We start from the raw sequence: 6,000 nt of genomic DNA, 5'->3' as shown, positions 1-6,000 counted from the left end.
GTCTCCAAACTGCTCAATCTGTGCTGTCCCTCTGATGTACTCGTCGGTTAAGCACGGTTAAGCACTGCCACCGTCTCCAAACCATCCTCCATCATAGCAGGTCTCACTAGCATCTTGTAAATCTTCCCTTTCACTGTTGCTGCTATCCTTCTGTTACTGCTACTCTGTTCAAATTGAAGGTGTTTAACTTGAGTTTTTCCACTGAATCGCCTTGTGACCACTTTTGATAGTAAGGTGGTTGCACAGGTCACCTGGTGGAATGCAACCAGCCTCCAAAAAATCGGGGTCAAACTTAGACTGACTGGATTCACTCTCAGACAGACTGGCAACACGTTGCAATCAGTCGGGCTCAGTGTGCACCGAACTTCAGTTACAATAATTTTGTTTGTTTTGCAGTCTCCAGAGATGGGTGTAGCATTGACCAAACAGCAAGTGAAATTCAAACTTAACAGCGCAGAAATAATACAAAACTAGTTCCACTTGGGACTTTAACCCACGTCTCCTGGATCAAAATCCCTCACACCACAAATCGGAATGCAGGATTTAAATCTGCGGCATTGAGTAAACTTGTTAGATCACTGCTTGCACATAACATCTGTTTGAGGCTAGCATCCACATCTACAAAAAAAGATCATATATTGTATCTGCTTCAGTGTAGCAAGTAATAAAGTAATATAGCAAGTAGTTCCTACTGCTAATAGAGACTGAAAGAGTTAAGTTGAAGAGTGATTGCACTCTTCTGCAAGGGTGAACCTGGATGAATTCACAGAATTTAAGAGAAAGACATGTTGAACTACTGAAATGGCTCAGGGTCTTTTTTACAACAATAGAAGAAAATTTATTTTTTCAAGGCTTTATAAGCTCCATAAGCCTCAAAGGCTGGAGTGATGTCCTATGTCAGTGACATACACGCCTCACTGATGCTGATATTAAATACGCTGGTGACAAAAGCATTGAATTATAATTTTAAAAAACCCTGACACTGTGAAACTTTTTTTTTCTTATATCACAAAGAAACCATTTGTTAGAGCGGCTTTATGTTAGCTTTTGCAAAACCTGAATCATGTGGTGAAAAGCATCCTTGCATTTCTGTTCCTAGGTTGTATTGATTAGCGTGTCGCTACATGTATTATACCTGTATGTCCTTGCCTATTTTGATTTTTTTTCCCTTTCTGTTTCTTTTGTCCATGTTTCTAAAACTGAGATGAGTTGCTATGGAGACCAGGATACATGTGTAAAAGGGAAGAGGCAAAAAAGCGAAATGTAGTGTTCGGGAGACACTTGAAGGACCATTCAAACTGAAGCTGAAAGAGCAAGCGTACACTGTATGTCACTCACATTTATTTTTCTTCTTTTTGACTCATTACGCTTCAAAAACACAAAGGCACAATTTCGTAAAGGTGCAAATGATAATGAACAAATCAGCATCTCTCCTCACGCACCTCTGAGTGTGAGTGACGGTCTGATCTTTCACGTGCTGACAGGGGTTAAGCGACTCGCCAGTGATAATACAGCCATTTCAGGCACTCCATCACTTGATAATTACATTACACTGGTACTCCATTGCTTCCACTCGCTTCCGGTAATCTTGTTAAAATCACAGTGATTGGAATCGTGGTGACAGAGACAAATGACAGCGGGTTGGCCGCCAGTGGAGCCAAGCCCTCTCCATGTCTGACTGAAGGTTTTGAAGTGCATTAAGCCTTTGTCATGTAACTATGGAGCTGTAGAGGCACACAAGCACTGAAAAACAAAGGCAGACTCTTTAAGTTCTCTATTAAAATAAGTCCATTTGCTAATTTGCACTTTTAGAAAGAACCATGTATCCGCATTTCAATGCGGATACATGGGTTTCCTACACAATGGCTACAGACCATGTCATTAAAAGTAAACATGGCTTCCCCTTTTTTTTTCCTTTTCCCCCTACTAACAAGGGCTTGTGATTGAGTTGCTATGCTGCCCTCTGGTGTCCATTTGTTAACACTCCACTCAAACCACTGGTGTTTTAGGATCCTGTGTGCTGGTTTGCTTCATATGGAGTACAGACCTGTAAAAATGTACAGCTCTTTTTTTTTTAGGTTTCATTATTCCCCGCTGTAGACTCAAAGACAAAGTACAGTAATTTACCAGCCCTGCTTATAGACCTGCTTCACATTTAGATGCTCAGTGTGACAGGTAGCTTAATTAAAGTAAAGGTCTGCCCTGCAGCTATTGACCGCCTGGCCTGCTAGCCTGTGCTGAGTTAACCAGCATTCATCTGTCATCTGCAGCACTGACTGACATATTTTTTATTAGTCCTTTAAATGAACGCCTCACAGCCTAATATCCACAGACAGGCTGTGATACTGAGACAGTATGAGGGTGATTGACATTATTTAAATCAGAGCAAATACCTGTGAGAGAGAAAAACAAGTGACAGACTTCATCATAAAACTTAACATTATGATGACACTAGATAGAAGGTGCATGGTCATTTAAAGGAACTACATTTTATTCTTAAAACTCTAAAAACATTTTATGACTTGACAGAGAGCAAATGAGGGTTTGAAATATTAAACAAAGAAAAAAAACAATAAGACAACAATAAAATTGATTTAAAGGCTAATTCAGTTTCAGGAGATTTTTAGGATTTATTTTTTTCAGGGGAATGTTAAGACCTCAAAACACAGCTATCCTTTAAATTATTCAAGGATGTAAATAATCATACAGGTAATGGTTTGAATGAGAGGAAAACAGTGCATATGAAGTGAATAAAAAGCCAGTGTATTCTTCTCAAATCAGAACAGAAAAAAAGCTATACACAAAAACATCTGCAGGACACACACACACAGATGCATTGAGTTATATGAAGGAACCTCATTCCACCTTAAAATGAAATCTGCTTTAATCTGACAGAATGATAAAACACTTGTGAGTCTCTAATATGTGTGGCCCCATCTGATGGACCCCAGGTCCTTTTGACCCAGGGGACCAATTTGAGTGGTACACAGCACATGGTGCCGGGCTGAATTGTCGACCCCCACCTCCACCACTAGCTCCACTAGCACCAAAAGGGAGCAGGATTAGGGTTCAGTTGTCTTGGCAACCTAAGATGCCATCTGTCATGTGTGTGCTGATCCACGTTGTGTAGCTGAGACATTGTTTTAATTCAATAATTTTTTCATTGCCAGGCAGACTTGTGTCTGTGTGTATTTAACTAGGGTGGAGTTAAAAGACAGGGTCTGTGTGGAAATCTCAAATGTGAAGCTTTAAGAAAAGCAATCCAGCAGTCGGCCAGGAAAACAAAGAAAGATGTAGAAGAACACAAGGCCAGTTTCGGTTAGGGGGTCTTAAGAGAGGAAACAAAAACATTCTGTGAGTAGCTATGTTGTTTGGCTTTGTTTACCAGTCCGGGCTGTGCTCCAGATGCTGATCGGGGGACTATTTATTAACTCTGTGGGTGCATCTGAGTCATTGTTAAATTGGCTTAACAGGTCTTTAAAATATCATCAGTAGTTCCGCTCTACTATACAAGCCTCTGCAATTCACAGATTCACACAGCCTCTCTGAAAACAACTGTTGGCTGTTGTAAGAACTACAAAATGGTTTTATATCTAATCTCATATGGGTGTAGCATGAAGTGAGACTAATGCGCACCGTACACACATTAAAATTCAATACAGTAAAGGTCAGCGAATGCTAACCAGTGCAAATGAGCAGGAGGGCAGCAGGGAGGTATACTTATGGAGGGAAGGGGGAGTGTCTGATAGACATAGGAACATGAGGGGGTTGTCCCCCTTGGGGCAGACTGCAAATGAACCAGCAGCCACACCTGAGACACACACGCACGCACGCACGCACGCACGCACACACACACGAACAGACACCAAACACACACAGTGGGGTTAGCTTGTGGCTACCTCCACCACCTACCTGACTGATTGACGCCCCGGAGCTACAACTATTAAAACAAAACATCATCATCTGAGGAAGTGTAATTAACATCCATGCTGTCTTGGCAGCTTTAATTAACATATTATAATGAGAAAAAAATGTGTTACCACTGCAGAGTCCTTAGCAGAAACACTGCTGATGTTCATCTTCCTAACCCTGAAGCGGCACAGGAACAGAGCGGCAGGGAAAGAGAGAGAAAGAGAGCCAGGGACAACAACAAGAGACAACATCGTCACATTACAAAGGTATAGTAATCATCCACAACTATTTTCAGTTGCGGATGATAAAAGTTTATTCATCCCGTGAATCCTATGTATGCAATTCCAAGCAGGAAAACACTCTCCCAAAAAATTATCCCAGGCCCATATGACAGAGAATGTGCATCTGCTTTTTGTTTTGCATATTTTAATTTATATTTTATTGTGTTTTGTGTTTTTTGTATTTTATAATTTATTTATTACATTTTATGTGGAGTGAATAAATAAAAGTATATTTATGGTGGCCCCTAGAGACAAAGCATGTACAAACTCCGAACATGTACAAACTCCAAAGCACATACAGCATGGAGTTTGTACATGCTTCGCAGTTTGTACGTGTTTTGTTAGTCCAAGGATCACTGGACTAAATGACTACAGACCTGTGGCTCTGACATCTGTGGTCATGAAGTAATTTGAACACCTGGTCCTCTCCTACCTCAAGACCCTCACGTCCCCCTCCTGGACTCCCTGCAGTTTGCATACAGAGCCAACAGCTCTGTAGACGATGCTATCAACATGGCTCTACACATCATCCTGCAGCATCTGGACTCCCCAGGAACCTACATCAGGATCCTGTTTGTGGACTTCAACTCTGCCTTCAACACCATCCTTCCAGACCATCTCCAAGGCAAGCTTTCCCAGATGAATGTGCCTGATCCCATCTGCCGGTGGATCACTGACTTCCTGATGGACAGGAAGCAGCAGGTGGGGCTGGGAAAGACTCCCGGACCATCAGCACCGGCTCCCCCCAGGGCTGTGTTCTTTCTCCTCTGCTCTTCTCCCTGTACACTAACTGCTGCACCTCAGCTAATCAAGTTTGCAGATGATACCACTGTTATTGGACTCATCACAGACGGGGATGAGTCTGCATACAGGAGGGAGGTTGAACGTCTGGTGTCCTGGTGCAGCCACAACAACCTGGTGCTGAATGCCCAGAAGACAGCGGAGATTATTGTGGACTTCAGGAAGCACACAGGTTACACAAAAACACAGGTTTTTGGTAAATTCAGCTAAAGAAATGGGAGGGAAGTATTTGTTTTTGCAACTGGCTTCTAGTAACAAAGTAAAATTGCTTCTTTGGTAAGATTCTTGTTATGTGCAGATATCACAAGAAAGTCTGGCTCCTTGGAAGGAAAATATAAAAAAAATGAAAGGTGGCTCAAACTTGTGCTGTACACATCTTTATTCATCTATCTCTGGGTTGTAATTTTTTTAAAAACCTAAGTCCTGTTGATATACAAACCATTCAAAAGTACAAAAGGTGGACATTGTGATACCATGATATCTGAATGAAAGCGTGAATTTATCAGCTAATGTTACCTAACTTAGTTAGCACGCTGCTTTCCTAACTAGGTGTAAGATGCAATGCAAAAACACACATATAAGCTAAGTAGTGCTATATAATGACTAATAAAACACTACAATTTCACTTACCAAATCCAAAGTGTAAAGTTCTTGAATTGTGAAATTTTCTTAGTGCAAAAGAAATATGTCTACAGTGTTGGGAAGGTTACTTTTAAAGTGTATTCCACTACAGATTACAGAATACAAAATGACCCAAAATGTAGTTTGTAACGTATTCCGTCACGTTACTCAATGTGACTAACGTATTCTGATTGCTTGGGATTACTTGATATATTGTCATGCTTTTTACAACTACATGAATGTACTATTGCTGCGTGATTTATTGCTATTAATGAAGGCTAGTGGCCACCAATCTAACATTGTTAGCTGGCGTTAGTTGAGGTTAGTTCATAGACTGCAGACTGTTAGACTTGATGGATAGCATTAACAACCTGCTAGCTGCAAA

Source organism: Neolamprologus multifasciatus, chromosome 1 (assembly GCF_963576455.1).
Source record: "Neolamprologus multifasciatus chromosome 1, fNeoMul1.2, whole genome shotgun sequence".
Lineage (NCBI taxonomy): Eukaryota > Metazoa > Chordata > Actinopteri > Cichliformes > Cichlidae > Neolamprologus > Neolamprologus multifasciatus.
Note: the sequence above shows the minus strand (reverse complement) of the source record.